Below are 21,039 nucleotides of genomic sequence, written 5' to 3'. Positions count from 1 at the left end.
TGTTATGTTGTGAATCTGGGTGACACTAACATGGATTTGGTTAAATTTGGATTATCAAGAGCTGATGGAGTCTACATGACTGGAGAGTTATAATCAAAAATGTGCAGATGGCTCAGAAAAAATCTCTCAAGATGTCTCTTTTATATTAGGCACCATCCACTGTCTCAATTAATAACATATATTCAAGTTTAATAACAAGTATTCAAGTTTATTCCACAAAGCTAAGGATAAATTATGAGGGAGGTTGACTTGAAGGAAAAGTTAAGACAGAAATACATGAAAGTAAATTGGAAAAGTATACATGAAAGTAAATTGGAAAAGCAATTTTTGGTCACAAAAAAGTGTGGTTCCATACTCAAGAATCAAAACAGCTTTGGCTAATATTTATTATATTTGCTAAAAAATCAATGTTGATTTATGAAATATCAATAAAAAAGGAAATGGAAAATAAATGAAAGTAAATGCAATTAATGTAAATTGTACATTCCAAACTCAAAAAATAGAAGTCAAGAGGTGAAGGTGCAAAGAAGATTCTATACCTAATATGGCTCCTTTCAATATGAGGATTAAATGAATTCTAGTAACAAAATAAATCATAGTAATGGTGCAGACATATTACAAGGTGTTGCTGATAAAAACAGTAAAACAACAGCAAATATTTAAACTAATATTTCTAATTTGGGAGAAGAAACTAGCTGACTTTTTTTTTCGTAAAGCAATAATGGAATATTGCTTGTCATCCGTACAGATGTGTAATACACGTGTAATACAGACATTCATACAAGGAAAGAACTTCAAGGGACAGCATTTGTTTATCAGCATACACAAATTATTTCCACCATCTGAGCACGTAGCCTCCTAGTAAAGCTTACTCTTGACAGAACGGAAATTCAGGAAGTGTCGGTATATTACACAGCATGGCGAGAAACAGAAATGAAGCAACCCAGACTATCACAGACCACTAACATTTTAATAAAAGAAAGCTTGTGAAAAAGCTGATAGCAAATTCAGTTGTCAAAGAATTAAGGTATAATAATTCCAGTCAGCTTGAGTCTACAGAAAATATGTCGTTTCAGACAAAAGTAATTTCATTTTTTGATGAGATTTCAAGTTTCATTGTTAGCAGTAATTGTATAAATGTAAGAGACTCCGGTTTTGGTTAGACATTAACGAACCAGCCAACTGACAGATTGAAAAAATGGATGTCAATGGAAAATAATTGTCAAGTGGAGTGTTTCTAGTAGGCTTCTCTGGGGACTGGAACAAGACCCAAAGCTTTTCATCAGAGATATTTAAGTGATACATCACCTCAAGAAAATTTCCAGGTGAAAAAACTTTGTGAAGTGATAAATAAAGTCAGAATAATTCTTTTAGAGGAAAATATAAAGCAGAAAGGGGCCACCAGATCCTCTTCTATGCACTTTAATGTAGATATTAGCTGAATTCTCCGAATCATTGTATTTGAACTAAAAATCTACCTCATAAAAATATCCAAGCATGCTTATGAATATGCTCCACATAATCCACAGCACTGCAAAAAACCACTTCCATCCTGAGCAAATAGTTCCAGTAGTTATCTAATTATTTAAAATGGGTGCTTTATCTTGAGCCTGAATTTGCCTGGCTTCAGGCTGCAACTACCACCTGCAGGTGCGGTAATGCAGTTTTCAGTGAGCTGGACAGACTTGGAGGTGCTTCTCTCTTCCCTTAACATTAATTGGGGTTTTAACCTACATTAGGTAAACTCATTTTAGGCAGGGTGAGTCTAGACCTACATCTCAGGCCTAAAGTTTACCTGAGAGACTCAGAGAAAGTAATTGCCACCACTAGAAACATGGTATCTTGTGTTTCTACTGAGGGAAGTACTGACATTTAGGACTGTTAGGACACAGGAATTTTTTTGAGAACATACCACTGATCTACGCTATCTACTTTGGAAAATCACAGCAGGTTTTGTGTACCTTGCTAAATATTAACTTCAGCTCCTGTGCTGAAAATACCAGAGATGGAAAAACACATAAATATACCTGTGTAAATAGCAATAGAAATCAGAAGACAAAATGGACAACTGCAATCAATCAAACAAAACCATTAAAGAACATTAAACCACTAAACTCGTAAGGTTCTGCTTCATGAGAAACAGATTTCATTCTCTAAAATGCTCAGAGAAATATTGTTGGGCTAGCTAGGGAAACTTGTTTGGAAATGAAGTTTCTAAGCATCAGTTGGTCCTGTTTGATGATGACAGTTTTTCACATTAAACACTGGTTCATAGGGATTGAGGATATTCAGCTGCTGCTAATTTTTGAATGAATGCAAGCAAGAGTATTTAGGTGTTCTCCAGATGGATCAAAAGAAAATCAACTGAATCCAAATGTTGAATAGTCACCTGCAAAGCATTGCATTTGAATCTATAAACTTTACCATTTCTCATTAGTTTCCATCCTCAACCCCTATGTAAATGGTATTGGAGAATCATCAGAGCCAATCAAATGCACAATTGGTATGGATTTCATAAGAGCTGAGCTGTAAATGCACATGCTTTCACCACTTGGCAAAAAGGCTAAGAACAAAGGATGAGACATTCCATTCTGTCACATGCTGTCTATGCTTAACGTTTTGACAAAAACAAAAAATTTATTCTAATCCATTGATATTTGCAATATCTCAGGTTTCTTAAATGTCATGGTTTAAAACACATCAAGAGACTATTCGGTATCTCAGAGAAAGATGCAGCTCAGCACATGGGCAAAAATCTTGAACATAAATTAATTCTTATACAGCTGTCCAACAATATAAAGACAATTGATAACCTGACTATACAAGCATGCAGACCCTCTTTGCAGAACCAGATCTGGCAGAAATAACTTTTACAACATTGTTCTACACTTTGCTTTTGCATAGCCACAAAATCTGTAGCCTGGGATTACAGATGCAAAAATATCAATAAGATTATTAAATTAGGTATAAATTAGCTGCCAACATTTTACAAAAAGATAAACCAGACCATGGCAGAAAACTATAGGTACCTGAATCTATCGTTCATCAAAGTAATAAATCAGTTTCTTTTATGACTACAATCTCCAAACTCTAAGTGACTCATGGTGAGAAACTGAGAAGTAAAGAAATTATTTGTGAAAGGCTGAGATCTATGTATTATAAAATGTTTTTAAGAACACTAAGAATTAATTTCACTAGCCATAAATAATTATTTTGTTAAATAAACCAGTTCAGAAAGTTCTCAAGGCACAAAATAATTACCCATGATAGCAGACTGCCAGGGAACACAACGGTTACTACTTTGTTTACTTTGTTTTACTAGAATGCTGTTTGTTTTCACAGAAATTGTGCTTTCCAGAATACTTTCCTTTTTTATCCAAAACAGCTAACATTTTTGTTTAAGCTATAAATTTTAAGTTCATAATTTTTTGCATCTAAAAATTTCCAAATTTCTATACAAAATTAAATTCACTCTCATCCAGACTAAAATTTCTGAGAGAAATAATGTAAATATTTAGAACTTGAACAAATATATGTCAGGTTATTTTTAATTTACACAATTAAATTGTGCATCTTCGCATCTACCAATAAGGAATACCAAATCCAATTACAATACCACACTCTGGTTACATTATAAATTAGAAATAACCTGTAAAGAATAAAGCTTATCATCCAAAAGATGTCAGAGAGTTTTAGCTTAGGAAAAAAATTGTTGTGAGAATTAAAATTTATTTTTAGTTATTAGTTCAGGCATATTTTTATTTATCTCAGACCTTTAAAAATATTTTTATTAAGTAGCAAGAAATATATAAAGTCTCATATGAGTTTTTAAGGTCTTCAGTTATCTACTAAATTAAAGAAATATTTGTGTGATTATTTGGTACACTGGTACAAGAGTCGTTATAGGAGACTAATGAAGGAAAATTAAACTGTTCTTATGTTGTCAGTCAACTCTTATTTTGTAATAAAAGTTTCTAGTGTTTTTCCCAGCTGTCAGTGGTGAAAAGCAACATGTAGTCACAGGAAAAAAAAAAAAAAAGCTGATTTATATTCCAGCTTGCACTTCATCAGCAAAATTGTTTACTAAGGTCTTATTTTTCAAAGCAGAATTGCATCTTTATAGGGTTCCTAATACAGGTGTCCTTGTAATCTCAGAATGTGTATCTTAGGATCTTGATATCTTTTCTATTGGTGTGCATGCTGCTACCAGAATTTGATATCAAAAATAGAATTTAAAATGATGGTTTTTAAAATAGGAAATAAAAATGGGCCAATTTAATATCCAAAACATGAAGAAATAATATGAAGCTTTCCAATAAAGGTTATAGGTTGCTGCTCTCCAAGGCAGGGCAAAACGATGGCATTTTAAAATTTAAGATCTTTGCATAACATCTCTCATACACCAGTCAGTCCAAGCAACTTCTCCAAAGTGGCTTAACTGTTCTTTTGCTTTTGCCACCTCTACTCCAGCAGCAGGAACCTTCATGCCTTTCATCAAAAGATAAACTTTTGTCTTCACACATGACCTGAATGGCTTGGGGAAAATAGAGCATTGGAAAGCTTGTCAAAGAGAAAGAAAATCCTGATGATTTGTAAGGCTGGATATTCCCTGCCAAACATTAATCGATTCCATATAGAATACAAATAGAACTTCAAGTGAAAGTGATGGACTAAAGGATTTGACCTCCTCTGCAACATTCCTTATTTTGCATATCTGAACTTGACAGTTGTTGTCCAATAGAAATACCCATTATACACTTTGTATGTAGCTAATGTCAGAGAAACTGCTAATTTTTTACTGAAAAAATAAGAAGAAAAACTTCTTGAAATATAATTGCTTCAACTTTTATAGAAGACTTCTCAGAACTGACCTTAAAATTTTTCCTATGAAATTCTCTGCTTATGTAAAACTTTTCTACATTTAAATTCCATGTTTGATCATGAGAAAATATATTCAACTGTTTTAAAACTTCTCATTTTAATAAATTTTTAGTCTATACAATTACTTATTTAGTGTATCCACTTCAAGCAGAACTAAATTGTAGGTTCAAGGTTTGAAATATAATATATAATATTCAGAAAAAAATTCCCACTATACAGTTAAAAGCAGGCCACATTATATCGCTAAACATTTTTTAAAAGCATCAAATAGAAATTTCATAATAAGAAGGGTATTTCATACTCAGGAATGCAAAAATATGTACATCACAAATGAGTTGCTTAGTCCTCTGCTTTTATATAAATTATGTAGAAAACATAGGTTGGAAATTATTTTTAGCAATTTTAAAATAAACAAAGTGAGAAATTGTTCCCACGAGGCTTCATTAAAGGCTTTATAAAGGCTTACGACAATTAGGATAGATGAAATCAATATATTTACATTGTTTCGTTCAATGGTTTATCATCCTTTAACCTTTAAACAGTGAAACACTATTAATAAATTCTTGTATCATTTTTCTTGTTTTATTTTAGAAAGTTTCAGCATATTTTAACATCTCATTTTTTGAAGCAGCAAAATACTCTAATGTATAACATTAATAAGCGGTGATAGACTTTACTATAAATATTACCTCTGTTGCCAAGTAAAGTTACATACAAAGCAGAATGTTGCAAACATACATTCATTCGTTCTATTGGTAAGGAAAACTTGGGTCTTTTGTATTTTTATTCATGTATGTTTTTTCTGTGGCCATATGCTTTATTAAAATACTCACAAAGCAACATGAAAACTGCAATGGTTCTATTTGATTGTGTCTTTTATAATGCCAGCTGATCAATAATGCTAGGATTTTCTCAACATTTAGAACTGCTAAAGTACATACCCAAAACTTCAGCATGCTTCTATTTTACAGACAGAAATTCTTAGGAAATAAAAGGTAAGTTAAAATGTTGACCATGTTGAAATGCCATTTAAAATGGCTCTCTATCCAGTGACTACTCAGAATCTTTTGATACAAATGTAAATTCCCTTACTGATGTCAACTCTCATCTAATTGCACTTAATAAGGTGTCAGCTTTTCAAAACAGAAGGACTGACCAGAAATTGGGAGGAACTAAGCTCAGGCACTCCATCTCTCTAGTCAGGTTTACAACCACTTGGTTAAAGGGTATCGAGATTTATGTGAATCCAATCGAGTATGTACCAGGTTTAAATCTCTCAAAGCAGATGCGTAAGTAACAAGGTCATTGATATTAAATTTGGTGTTAGGCTGCAATTTATAAAATGGAGCTGCAGGTACAAAGGAAGTTCATGGCTGGATTTGCAGCATCTCTGAAATACAAATTCCTTTACTGCATGAGATTTAACTGGAATTTCAGGAATACAGCTAAGGAATTAAATTTCTATATTCTTATATTCTTTTAATGTGCATGATTAAAGGGAATTCATCATGAAAGGGAAATGGTACATCTGTGAAAATAGAAAAAAAAAGGGGTAGTGTAACAAAATGGTTAAGCATAAGACAGTAACCAAGTTTTCTTTGCTTGTTCTCACTGCATTTCATTCATAGTGACTGTTGGCAGCACTCAGTGTGTGGGGTTTATATATGTATTTATAGATATATACATATTGCTTATATAGGAAGCATAGACACTTGAAAATAATTTGGTTTTATCAAATCATTCTACAGAGGCCAACTTGCCCCCTTTAAAGCTGCAGTTCTTGAGCCAGAGACATCAGAACTGGATTTGTCTTCAGATTTGTCTAAAGATGCCTGATAAAAACAGAGAGTGTAGTTTTCTAAGGGACTTAATTAAATTGAAAAAAAATATCCTTCTGTTCTAGCATTACCCAGATAATACCACAAAGCTTAGTAAATTGGTCAGATCTGAAGCTCTAACACATCTCACTGTTTTAAAAGGAAAGCTCTTTGGTTCACATTAGTTTTGCAACTTGTGTTATCATAATATTATAAGAATATGTAATAATACAAGAAGAAGAAGAAGAATTGGTCTTAGCAGTTTAAGCCTTCTTAAGAACTGGATTATGGATGATTAAAATTAGAAGATTAAATTGACTATTGAACCTCTAAACTTCTCACACATCCTCATTTTAGTTATTTTTGTAACTGAGGAACTAGACTGACAACACGACACAAAAATCCGATTTACGTGTCCATCAGTGCAATGCAATTAATTTGGTGTTAGGATGAAACATTAGTATAGCGTGTAGTAGAAGTTAGAATATTTTTGTAACATTGTGACATTTATTACATCTATCTCAATAACTATCACCTCTTTCCTAAATATAAATTTGTGTTTAAAAACAAAACTATCTGCAAACTGAAAAATGAGTAAGTCTTTTTATACTAAATTGTCACAAACCAGATTGACTATTGGTGAAAGGAAAAAAACAAACTTTCCCGTAGCTTCTGTGGACAAAAAGGATCTTTATATATCTAAAACTACATGTCTGATTCTGGCTACAGAAACTGGAGGCAATCAAGAACAGCTCATATTTGACATAGAACCTGTGAAAATGAGATCAGAGCTGAATCATGGTGATTTCAAGACGACTGAGTTTGACTTGTCATGTACAGCACCACAACTGCATTTTAAATGGAAGAAAAAAGCCCCAAACTATAGCAGATACATTAAAAGGCATTACCAAGGTTGTAGTGTGGATTAAATATATTGCCTCCTGTTCCTTCTTTACCACAGATTCTAACTACAAATATTAGCCCATGAGATGTTAGACAATGCATAACAAAAATTCTGGACAGGTGGACAGACGATAGCACCTCTCAGCATACAGTAAATTCTATCTAGAATACAGATATTCATGCTTAAACTTGCCAGGTAACCAGGAAACTTGTTGGGGGGAAAAGGGGAGGAGGGGACTAGGGTGGGAGGTGGTACTGCTAAAGAGAAACAATCATTTTCTTCAGTGCTTCTCTCTCAGACCTCAGCCTCTGTAAATTAGCATGACAGATGTATGATCTGGGAATCTTTCCAGATTAATTTTTAAGAAATTAAAGCATTCAGCATTGGTTATGCTAGAAATATTTTGGGTTTACTTTTTTTTTGTCTATCACAATGCCCTGAAAGCTTACAGATCCACTCTGATCTCACCCTTGCTTACTTGAGAACTTTGACAATTAAACCTGGTTGCCAGGACTCAAAGCAAAATTTGCTTTTCTCATTTCCATAAAGTCCAAAAAAAATTCTACAAAGTCTATTCTACAAGGAAGGTTTCTGATTGATGAGTAGAAAGTGACAATGCACAGGTGCAGGTCTACCAGTGAAATATGGTGAAAGAGGAACTGGCTTATGCAACTGTTCCAGTGCGAGGCATGTCCAGAGCAGAACTTTTGATTGTTGTTCTGCTCCTCTAAGATGCTGATATTAATGCACCCGAACAATTATAATCACAGAAAGAAACATGCACCCACACACATGCATATAAAGAGGAACATTACTAAAAAATTTGAGTAAGCAGGTCGCTTCGATAAAAAAAAAAAAAATCATAGTTATTTTGCACTAGATGGTGCAAGAAAAGTGAATGTCAAAGTGAGAAAAGGCAAAGAATTTAGACAGGAATTATTTGTATGGTAAAGTTGTCTACAGACCAGAAACTTCAGGAGCCGCAGAAACAGAACAGAGACATGGCCCTAGGTCAAAACAGATTATATAGAAAGTGAAACAATACAGCTTTACAGGAAATGGAAGAAACAACAGAAATATGACTCTGTTTTCCTGGTGTCAAACAAAGCTATGAAAAGATTAATAGATAAATCTATATTATGAAGGCTTTGAACAATTATTTTGCATATCTCCTGGAAGAAATAGGCTCACAAAAGTCAAAAATGCATTTATGTTCTTGAGTAAAGTGCCCCAGCTTCCTAAACACAGGTTACTTGGAGTATGCACAATTGCTTAGGTCCCAAACTTGCAAAGTGGTTAAAAACTGAAGTCTCAAAATGGGCCTTTCCCCATCTCTTATATCTGTATGATTTATTTGTCAATTCAAGTCTCATGTGAAGAAATGGAAATAACTCACCATGTACTTGGGAATCTTTTCAACTACTGCAGCTGCCTGAAAGGTAGATTTTGAACCAGTAGTCTGGGTTCCTGTATAGTTAAGAGAGATACAAATATTCCAGAGGGTGAATCATCCTTCTTAAAATAGTATGAATAACATTGTAAGACTGCTTTTCCTTCTCCTTTATCTGTCAAGGGAACACTGACCAGCTCAGAATAGATACATACCATTATATTGAGTAACATCAGGTGAGATGAATGCAAAGACAATTTAATTACATGCCAATAGTTAAGGCATGAATAGAACACTATTTGCAGGAATTCATTTTTTTATAAATTTATTGAAGACAAAAATTCAAGCAGCAGAACAGGTTGAGCAGCAGAAGCATTCTCCATCAGGATGTGAGTTGCTATATCTGTTTTTATTTTAAATCAGATTAAAATCATATTTTTTAAGACTGTAGAAATATATAAAGTGAAAAAATATAGCTGATATTTTACTCTAACAAAACAAAGTCCAGCACAACTCAGTATATGAAAGCTCATTTCAGAAAAATGAAAAACTAGACATATTAAAACTAAATATAAACTACACACTGACCATGACATCAGGACTGGAATAAATAACCTCTTTATAATTTCAAATCTTTTAAGAAAGTTGGGATGATTTTTCTAAGAGTTTGCTATGAGCTAAGTAGGTTATATCAGACAAAATGATGGTAGGAGTCTAATCTAGCTTTAAAATTTCTTCCACTTCAAAGGCCTGGCTGACTAAAAAGTCCTTAATGACAGATATCTTCAGATGACTCAAATTATACCACAATTAAGAGGGCAATGCTCTTTATTACAAGAGGACACCTAATGTACAGTGAACTTATTTGAACTATTGAGGTATGAGAATTCTTCCAGCTGTAGATGCCTTCTTCATAAGACCTGTAGCCTTGTAAAAGCAAGCAGCTAGCTCTGTTTTTTTGCCTGAATTTTTTTTCTGCAGTATAATCTTTGCTATAGAGTTTTAATGTTGAGAGTCTCTAAGCTCATTCCCCATTCAAATCCACCTATTTTGCAACTGTGCCAGTTTGAAAGGAGCAATGTCAAGCTCTTCTCACCGTGCTCCAGGGCCTCATAAAAAAAATTGATTTAAGCATGTATTTCCATTTTAAAGGAGTGTTCAAGAAATAATCTAATTTTATCCAATTTTTGCATTGAACCTTTTCCAAATTTGTCAGTGGTTTTCAACAGAACTAGATTTTCTCTTATTTCATTCTCATCACCTTTCAAAGATTCTGTGACTTTATTTCCCTTTGAGTTGGTTTTCTCTACATGCAGTCTCTTGATACCTTGTGAATTTCTATTAAACATTTCTGTTTTATGCAAAAATATATATTTTTGATTATTGTAAAGACATTGGTGTCTGGCCATCTCTCATGCTGGACAGCAGATGTTAGCTATGTTCTACAATCAATACAATAAAATGTTTTATTGATAGAATTATTAAACCCTTCTGCTTTCCTGTTCCCTGTGTTGTTTATTATGTTTATTATGTATCTACTTTTCATAGTATAGATCCATTTCAAGGAGTCAATGAGAAAAGCTTGAGACAGCTCAGTTTCCAACTGTGTCGTGGTTATTGCTTTGTAAATTAAAGCATAGATTGTAATGTGTTGTGTGTTTGTTTTTTGGTGTGGTTTTTGTGTGTGTGTGTGTGTGTTTTTTTGTTGTTTCTTTTTTCTAACACAGCTATTGCTGTATTGACACTGGGGAAATATGTCTGTTTATTGCAGACCAAATAGTTTCCTTAAAACATTCTAAACACATGCAAAAGTTCATGATGCATAATGATTTGAGTATTTCTTTTAGGTAGGTGTTCTGTATTTTAGAGGATCCATATGTGCTACAAACAGTGAACAATCAGGAACACTCACTGATTATGATATGATTTTTTTTTGGCAGCCTCTTTCTGTTGCTCTGACAGAATTGTAGTGATGCATTAGTCATTTGCATAGAAAAGATCTTGGTCCATGACAGTCATTTATTGGTGGTGCCATCTGCACTTTTTGTGAGTTGATTCTAAGATTAAAAAGTATATTTGGTTCATTGGTTCTTTAAAATTTGGATGCAGTCCTAGTCCTTTTCAGATAACAGTGAAAAAATAAATAAAAAACATATCTTGCTTTTTATTATGAACTAAGCCTTAAGAATTAATTAGAAGGACTGAAATAAAAATTCAGTTGAATCATAAAATAGCTCACAAAGACCCCTGGGTTTTTCACTGTATCTCAAGGCATTTGGATTTCAGTAATACATAGTTCCACATGCATTTTCAAAGTGCCCATCATTCTTCCTGAAGCTATTTACATAAATTGTCTTGTGCAAAACCCCAGTCATAACAGCAGTAAAGCTACAGTTCCTCCTCCTTGGGGCCTCTTCTTATTTGTATAATTATCTTGTACATATTTCAGGACAAATCTAGAGCTCAGTAAGAAAATACTCTTTTTCTGACCACGGCTGTCTGCAAACGGAAAGAAACATACTCAAATCAATTACTAGTAGAAACAAATTCCTTATCTGAGTATTCTTCCCTGTGACTGTTCTGCTCCTATTAAGTGCACTCTAGAGGATGTAAATTTAAGAAGCATCGTCTGTTGCTGTTGCCATGATAAGATCCATGGAGTTTGCAGATCGTTGAATTAATTAGGCTCAGGCTCATGCAGGGTGTTTTATATTAGTGAGCATGTACTGAATCCAGAACTAAAGAAAAAAAATCTTACACTCACTTACAGAAATACTTACAATCCTTCACACTTGATGAAAAACAGGCCACTGGAGAGTCAGTCTTAACAGAGCCCCTTACCTCAGAATAATCTACATAGTGCCCATTGCCAGAGGCAAAGTTGAGGATTCCCTGATGTTCAGATATTTAAATAAAGAACATAAAGCGAAATTTTGACGGCAGTGACAGAACTCTCTTTGACCTAATTGGATTGGAATTTCTACCGTGGATTTTAAGCAAGGCAACTTTAATGTTCTGAAAATGTGAAAAAAATTAGGCACCATTTTCTAGCAGTAATTGATCTGCAGCATTAAAGCATTTCGGAATTCCTGTTCAAGGGAATTTATGCTATGGTCACAGAATGAGTTAGTAAGCAGAGACGAAGCCTTTTTCCCATCCAGATTCATCCAGACAACTTTATTCCTTCTGATTCCACAACTTTTGTTTCAGATGCACAGTACCTAATGGTTGATAAAATAATTCCTCAGCAAAGTTGTGGCATTCATGAAGAAAACTCAGCCTCCAGCTCCAAAAGATTTTGCAGCCTTATGTAGTCTTCCCATCCAACAAAGGAAATTATTCTGTGCTCTTAGCAATACCACCTTGAGTTCTGCAGAGTTACTGTGAATCCACTGGAAGTGCAAGTTTTTTGCACTGCAAAATAGGAAATTTTTGCCTGAGATACGATGGTCAAATGACAAGACATTTAAGAATTTAGATTATTGTTTCAAAATATTTCTGACAACTGCTTAGGAACTTACTGTATAATTCTCAGTAAATTCAAAAAATAATTTTAAGCTGCCCATGTTTTTGTTTCAAACTTTAGACTAGAAAAATATTCAGCTTTTAAATTACTTAAATTACAATTATTTAATAAATTACAATTACTTAAATTAAATATGCTAATATTTAATCAATAGTTTAAATTACAAAAAAATCTAAATAAGACATATTCCTGAATGCTTATGATGGCATTTTTTTACCTTAATTTAGAGATGACTTATTTTTCAATCAGTCCATTAATATAGGGTGGGAAAACTAAACTGTTAGATTACTATTCTATAGCCACAATGGAAAAGAGTGATTTAATTCTGATTTTTCTTGATTTTGTATGTATTTCAAGTAGAAGCTTTAAAAGGCTATAGTGAGCAGTAATACATTTTAAACCAACTCTTCCCTCAACAGTGAATAAGTAAGGCAAAACATGAGTCTTTCTTCCAAATGCCTGAATTTTAAACTACAGAAAAATATCAAGAACCATGATAACTGCTCTCAATTTCTGCCACTTACTTGTGTTTTTTATGAAGAAAATTCACGTAACATATAACTTTGATTTTTCCTTGCAGGACTCTGTTTAATCATCCACACCATAACTATAATGTACATGTGGAAAGTACATGCTTCTGTTAGGTTATAAATTTAATGAATAGTTCTAAAACGTTCTGGGATCCTGAGAAGGAGGGCCTCAAGTAAGTATAGAATACTATTAGATGTCTTGCTTTCTTCTGCAAGCAACAATGCCTAATTGCTCTTCCAAATATGCCTCTCCAAGGGAACACGACATGTTTGAGGAACACAAGGGGGACCTTCTATTGTGGAGTGCTCTAACAGGCTCTAAGCAAAGGGGTAATAATGGCTGAATTCACTTGAGAGAGGAGGGCAAAGTAATACAGAAAAAAATGACAGAATACCATTCCGTCACATCCTTCTCTTTTGTCTGAGGCTGAACTACAGGAACTCACAGCAACAAGGGGTCTTAGACAGTGACAAGGCAGTGTCAGAATGTTTCAATGTATTAGATTATGCATTACCCATTAGGATATCTTTAACTTCCACAAATTTTGCAACTGCTTTGAAAAGGATTCAAACATTTAAATGAAAATTATATAATGATTTTGAAATATATCTGTAATTTTTTTTTTTTTTTTTTAATTTGGAGGGGAAAAGGAAGATTATAGAATAAATTACAGCCTTATAATTTATTATAACTTTCAACTTTCTTATACAACAAGTTTTTCCAGTGGATATTGTAACACTAAAATTACAGCACAGAGGCATTATCAATGCATACAAACATGAGTCAAAATAGAACCATATTGGGCAGTATAAAGCTTTGGAACATTCAACTAATGATAATGAAAACTGGCTTATAAAAATTCAAACAGCATTTTGTGAAACTATTATAAAGCTAGAAGCTTGGGAATTAGACAGAGTACCCACACAGCAGGAGAGTACAAATGAACACCTACGCAGATGGCTGCTATAAGAACTGAACAACCACCATTCTATATAATAGAAAGAAGCAAAATGAAGTGCCGATTGTAAGTGGTGCTTAACTTTATTAAGCTAAGAGAACACTATTACTGAAAGTCTGTATCTGACAAAAGGAAATTACTTTGTTGTAATCATGTTCATGAGCTGTCTTGTGCAGTCAAAGGCCTGCCATTCATTTAAATTAAACTATAGCCTTTAAAATGTTAATTAGATGTTAAAGCCAGATGCAATATTGAGGAACCTTTAATTTATAAGTTTCAACCATTTTTCTTGAACCATTCTCACATGTTTGTAACAGAACAACAGGCATGGATGGATTTGTGACAATATCAAAAGACTAACTTACCATATATACTCCCTTTGTTGTCTTTGATAGCTCTTCTATATACATTAATGAGTACATACAATAAATACCTCTTTGAAAGGTATATTTCTGAAGTTAAATTAGAAGACAGAAATTGACTGTATAGTAATTTTAAAAATTATTTTTCAGACATTACTTTTCCTAAGGTTAGAAAAGATTTATCTATTATTGCAGCTTTCCTTTGCTTCACTGCTCAGTATACTTGAAGAATTCCCAGTATACATGGACAAATTCAGCAGGACCAATTGTAGTATTATGGCACCAACTGTTTATGAAAACAAAACTATTAAGCTGACAAAAGCATGTTCAAACAGCAGTATTGATGCTAGTGTGAAGTACAAATTGAACCCTTCCACCCACCCAGGAACGTTAATCACAATGAGATTTGTGATACAGAATGGTAAAGCTCAGGGGATGATGAAGTCACTAAAGGAGGGCAATGTTTTTTCATGGACAAGCATCTGCATTTGCCAAGCTCAGATTTACATCATCAAGAACATCGAATGTGAATTCTATTGTCTGCAAAATTTAATTTCCATGGTTTTCAGTGCCTGCTCCATGCACTGACTTAAACTTGGTCATGACTGACCAACACTTCAAACCTGAACATTTCCCATAGCCATTAAAAAAAAAAACCAGGAAAAAACCCAAAAAACATATGCCCAAAACTAACACATGACTGACTTTTTACAAGACTTGTCTTGGAAACCAGAGAATGTAAACTTTAAATTGTATTGTGTTTCTCCTCAAAATTATTTTGCTGCATAACTTAGAACAAATAATTTTTGTGTAGACTTATAATCTTCATTACAATTTGCAATTTAGAATATTTTTTTTCTTTTTGGTGAAAGTACTGTTTGAATTTAATTGATCAAAACTAGTTACTTATTAGGTCTTTACTTTCCTCACTGCCACAGCCTTCAAAACTTCAGTCATTACATATACTTACATATATATCATTGTATCTCATATATCATTGTATCTCATATATCAGGAAAAAATCCTGATAGAAGACTTCTCTTGCTGGGTATAGCATTAGAATTATTTTCTTTGTATTCCTAGCAGTTCTCAGCTGATTCAACTTTTAAGACCCTGTGTTTCTATTTGGATATTTTGGGTGAGGTGCCAATGCTAGAACGTGTGTAACAGGAGGGACACGGTACAGTAGTTCAGTAGTTCCATTTTCAGTTTCTTGTAAACCATGTAAATAGTGAATGAAAAAAAAAAATCAGAAGCAAAAGCCCACCAAAAAAAAGAAGGAAACATTATAGCATACTTTTATTTCATTGACTGTTTTTGCAGCAATAAAATTACACATCCCAACCAGACTCCTCTTACCCTCCACTTTAAGGCAGCCACTCCTTAGCAGTATCATAAGTATCATAAGTCTTTCTGGAATGATTCCTATGTCTCTTTTCCCCCTCTAGCCCTTTTCTGAACCCCCTTATTTTAGCACGCAATGAAATAAACAATCTCATCTATGTCAGGCATTTGCAGATCACGTAGGTGTCAGACTTCCGTGTCCATGACAGTTGCATTAGTTTGGACCTTTTGCCTGTAAGATCTGATTCATGCAGTGTGCTGTACCATTACTCAGTAGAATTAGAGCAGTGAGCCAACTTCAGCTCATACATTGTATGTATGTAACTCTAGCACAAGCATTAGTTTACTTTCACTCCCTTTGTACACATCATGCTGACGTTTCCATAAAAACAGTGCAGATTTATTCATAAAGTGGTGAGGCTGGTCTTGAATCCATTTAGTCTTTTCATTGTAATAATTTTTATAAGAAGTGCAAAAATCAGATAAAACAATAAAATCAGCCATTCAGAAATGTATTTTTTTTTCCTTCCTCTTTAGTTTGTTATTTTTAAAGGTGGTAAAATGTTATGTCAGCTCAAAGAAAACTAATCACTTGGGTTAACTAGAAATTCTCCTCTCCTAAAAGTGCTGCAGATACTTTTGGCAGGAATAACACATTTTCCTTCCTTTAATTTGAATAACTCTCATTCTTTCTCGCCCCTTAAATTTTCTCTTCAGAAAAGAACTTAGGGGAACACAAAGTTCAGTAATATTTCCAGTACATGTTAGTGCTTGAATATTTTCATTTCTATTTAAAGCAAATATTATCCTTTTAAAGGAGCCATATTTCAAGAATCAGGTGGGAAGCACAGAAGTGTTGGATGCACCTCACTGCACTGATGTTCATCCTCAACACTCTGCACAATGTGAGAATGTTTAATATTTCTAACCCAGACTACAGATAAGAATCTCTGGTGTCACCTCACAACCGACAGTGCTGGTGTGAGATTTGTAGTAAAACAATATTCCAGCTGTAGCTCTCATTTACAGAAATAAAACATCAGAGTGGAAGGGAGGTGTAGGAGGCAGAAGATAAACAACTTAGTCTTTTAGCACCATTTATACAAATGACAGGGAAGCTATAAAAAGTGAATATTGAAATGTGTGGAACAAACTGAGTAATTAGAATGTAGAGCTTGCTTTTTATTTCACTAGCTTTAAATAAAAAATATCCAGATAATATTTACTTTCTAAAGACATCCAGTGCAAGCAGATCGCCAAATATGAATAGTCTTTCTCCTAAATAAAGTCTGTGGCAACTATGGGGCAGGCAGTTGTATTTTTTTCCCATCAATCATTAGAAACTTCACATGCAGGAGAAGTCTCAGGGGATATTTCTGGCTGGGAAAGAGATCCTCCCTCCTCAGTTCTAATCAGTCCATCCCATCTGTAATGGGTTTAGAAATTGTTAATGACATAAAGTGACAGTCGAATGGCTTTTTGGTCTGTCAGTATAGGGTTTCTGTGAGCTCTCTAACAAACTGCCACATACAGTTCTCAAAGCTTCTGGAAAATGATCTCGATTACAAGGGAATAAATTTGATATGCTCGCAATTGCAATCAGGAACTGAAAAGAAAGGCTTTCTTAACACTGTTCTTTCAAGTTTAGCATACTAAGACAAATGTGTCTGTGAGGCAAACCATGTAAAAGGGTTATTAACACTTAGAATGTAGGCCTATATCACAGAATACGTAAAACACACAAACATCTGAATAACGCTTAAGTTTATTACATTCTGAATGCAGCTGTAATTATAAAAGCTAACACCTATGCATAAAGATTATGTGGAACTGTTTTACCTCAAATGCTGGCAATACAGATTGTAAATCTGTGTGCATGAGTATCCACCTCATTTACAATATTCAAAGATAAATGTGGGCCCAGACTGAAAATTCGGTTGAATTCCTTAACAGAAACTTGCTGTTTGCTGCAAAGCAATGCCTAACTTGGTCCTTGACTGGCATTCGAAACTGGCAGGATTAAGCTCCCTCAATCTCACAATGTGGGTCTGAGTTCAATTATTTTGTATATCAGAATGACGATAACAGTTAGCAAAAGTTTAAAACATTTCAATTTGGAATGTAATAAAAAACTTCACTAGAAGATCAAGATACTGAATATTACTGTTAGTACTAAATAAAACAAGATCAGATTCTAATCCCTCACAAACAAAAAAAGATTCCCTCTTCTTTAGATGATTAAAAATTAATGAAATATTTGCATGAAGGAACTCAGGGTCTGGCCAACTGTGCATGCCTTAATAATGTATGCATATTTTTGAATATGAATCATGTTGGAGAAGGTTAATAATGGATATGGAAATTAAGATTTGCCCAATTTTTAAAGACAAATTTTCCTCTTCTACAGCTAAGAATACACTTTCCTACTACTTTTTGTCAGTTTTCAGAAAATTCATTACACGCGTGTGTCAGAGGAACTGACATTTCAAAGACCGACATCCATACTAAGTTTTCGCTGTAGTGCTTTGCTCTGGAGAATGCTCCATCCTTCTCATTTGCTGACAGCCAAAATGTATTGAACACTATCTGTAAGTGATCTCAGAAAGTCTATATATTGTCCATATTTGCTTCGCAATTTTCTCCTAGTGAAAATATTTCATCGTACTAAGTGCAAAACTGGAAATAAAAAAAATGTCTGCTCCTGAGAGATTACCTGTGGCATGAGCTGACAGACTGTATTGTTGCTACACGACTCACTCATGTGATAATGAGAGCTGAAATTCAAGCAGGGAACTTCTGGGCATAGGGTGCTCCTTGCCTCTTAGTTAAACATCATCACCTTCAGGCAGTGAGGACAGCCCAATAATTTAACTGTGTCAAACAGATGCTCTTTTCAGCAAAAGAACAGCTTTAAATACTCAGTAGATGACAAACATCATAATTAATGTTGGAAGTCATCATCATATTGCTTTTAAACTGCATACTCAGCAACAAAATTTCAACCTAACCTAGGGTATTACCATAATAATTTGTGAATAATAGTGCTATCTTCATACCTCTCTATCTATGCCAAAAGCTATTGCAGCTTAGAAGATCTTCAGGCTCAAGTTGAGATGAATGTTCTTCAGCAACTTCTCAATGCCCTGGGCTTGCAGAGATCTTGATAGAACTCTTGCTATAGATAAACAGCAGGGAAGATTGTTAGTATTTTCTCAGCTGCAGTCACATTTCACAAGTCACCTCTTTCTTACGCTACTAAAGAATTACAGAATTCCTAACGAATTAGAGAATACATTAAAACTCTTTAATGAGCAATTTTAGGAATCAGTTGCTGGGTCAACTTCCTCTTGCAAAACTTAGTTTCTCTCCATTCTCTCTTTGTTCTGTCTTCATTGGTTTTGTCATAGAGTTCTCAGTGTAACTGTGATTTCCATCAAATTCTTGGTACTCAAACTCTGGCTTCCACCCACAAGATTTCAGCTTTCTTACCATGTACTTAACCCTCAGCAAGTGTCTGAAACTCCCTATACATTATGCATACCTGAATAAATCATGCCGCTCTTCTCAGTGACACCTTTTATCTATATTTTATTCATCCTTTATTATTAGCCATAATATTGCTGCCAAGAAAATCCTTTTGGGAAGGTTAAAACACTGTTTTCATGCTATTGAATTTGCTCACTCAGATGACCTATGCAAACCCTTGAACCTTTACTGTAATTACTTCATATACTGGAGGTTGTGTGTGGGGTGGGGTGAGGGGGAACTTTAAATCTACCTCTGGTTCTCCTCCTTTTCTGCCTAGTTTCAGAAGACCTTAAATAAGTAATGAAACTTTTCTATACATATGCAATACAATGTACATATCTTTGGACACCACCATAGTTTCAGTTATTTAGTTCCATAAAAAAGACTAACTATCCTTAGCAGCAGCAGGGGAAAAAAAACCTTAGAAGTTATAATGGAAATATTTATCTCATTCCCCAATGAGCACAATCAAAGAAGAATTAAGTTGCATCAAAGAAGGAAAATATGACATTTTCTAGCAAATTTTAATTTTAGGCTAGAGAAGATTATTTAAAAAATTTAAAATATGCTATTTGTGTTGTGTTTTCAGTTTTCCTACAATATTTATCAGTAATGTAAATTAAATAGGAGAATACATATTTTTAATTTTTTATTTTATTAATGACTCTAATTCTCTATAAACAGCAGGTAAAAAACTCAAGAAAACCAAATCAAGTCAATATTATACTGAACCAAGTGGCTAATACTGTTTCTTCCAGTGTTACACAGACAAGCAAACTACAGTAAGAACCATATTGTCAAGAATTCCTTGGTTATTGCCATATGTATGGATCTGTGAGGATTTCTTTTCTGGATACTGCACAGAAGTTCTGTTTTATATTAAAGTACTGTGTTATTTTAAAAGATATTAAAATCTTTTCCTATTGCTGCTTTCCTTCACTGGATATTGTCTTCTTATTTCTCATCATCCCTTCAGAAAAATTCTTTGATGCCTCCTCTCATTCCAGTCCCCCCCTTTCAGTATATTTCTCCTACTACACTGCCCTTGATCAGCAGTTTTGTACTCCCTGCACCTCGGTCCTTATGTCAGGATCTCACAATCCTAGCTGTTGACTAAACACCTACCCACATCCAGCACTGTGACCTACCTTTCTGATCTCTCACAAATATGTAGCTGCCACTTTAAATTAGCATGATCAAAACAGACCTTTTGATTTCCACATTAAACCTTCCTGCTTACTAAGTTTGCTCAACACCTAGACTACCCTTTACTTGATGCTAAACAGCCTCAACATTTGCATAAAAATTTGCACATCAATTTTATTCATAGGAAATTCTGTTAAAATTTGAAAGAAAAGGGGCATTGACTCTTAAGTCACAAGTCTACTGTGATATCCACAGAAACATTTCTTTTTCACACTGATTAAATACTGTGAGGTGAGACCTCAATCTTTTTTTGGTAAGCTTTGTTCAATTTGCTACTTTGCTCTGTCACCCCTCTGGTTGCTGCCTGGCTTTCCTTCCAGCCCACCACGTCCATTTTAGATATCTGGATTTTAAACTCTTTATGAGAGAATGTCTTGCTATTAGAGCACAGAACAGCTTACTGCAGCAGGAGAATAATTTTTCTATAAGATTCAGAGATAAAATTTTACAAATAATAATAAGAAAGGATTGTGAGAACTAAGCTCATTATCTTGATTTAGAGTTCCACCAGTTATTCTAAACTAGGAACACTTTACAAAATAGCAAACCTTAATATAAAGATAAATGAAAGAGTCCTTTGGAGCAACTCCTA

General features: G+C 34.0%; 1 long non-coding RNA gene across 3 annotated transcripts in view; it reads right to left on the bottom strand.

Moving 5' to 3' along the window:
- Positions 1–21,039, bottom strand: part of LOC111930355 (uncharacterized) — an 83,440-nt gene that overhangs the window by 9,101 nt on the left and 53,300 nt on the right. The window contains exons 3-4 of one of the 3 annotated variants that reach the window (XR_002865143.2): positions 18,770–18,888; positions 8,999–9,069 (exon numbers count right to left, since the gene is read on the bottom strand). This is a non-coding gene — a long non-coding RNA (uncharacterized LOC111930355). Of the gene's footprint in view, positions 1–8,998; positions 9,070–12,139; positions 12,407–18,769; positions 18,889–21,039 lie in introns of those variants that run through there. The other 2 variants (XR_002865142.2, XR_015287645.1) reach the window with 2 other exon arrangements.

This window comes from Cyanistes caeruleus, chromosome 6 (genome assembly GCF_971803275.1).
Source record: "Cyanistes caeruleus chromosome 6, bCyaCae1.hap1.1, whole genome shotgun sequence".
Lineage (NCBI taxonomy): Eukaryota > Metazoa > Chordata > Aves > Passeriformes > Paridae > Cyanistes > Cyanistes caeruleus.
The sequence above is the reverse complement of the archived record's forward strand: the minus strand, read 5'-3'. Positions and strand labels throughout refer to the sequence as shown.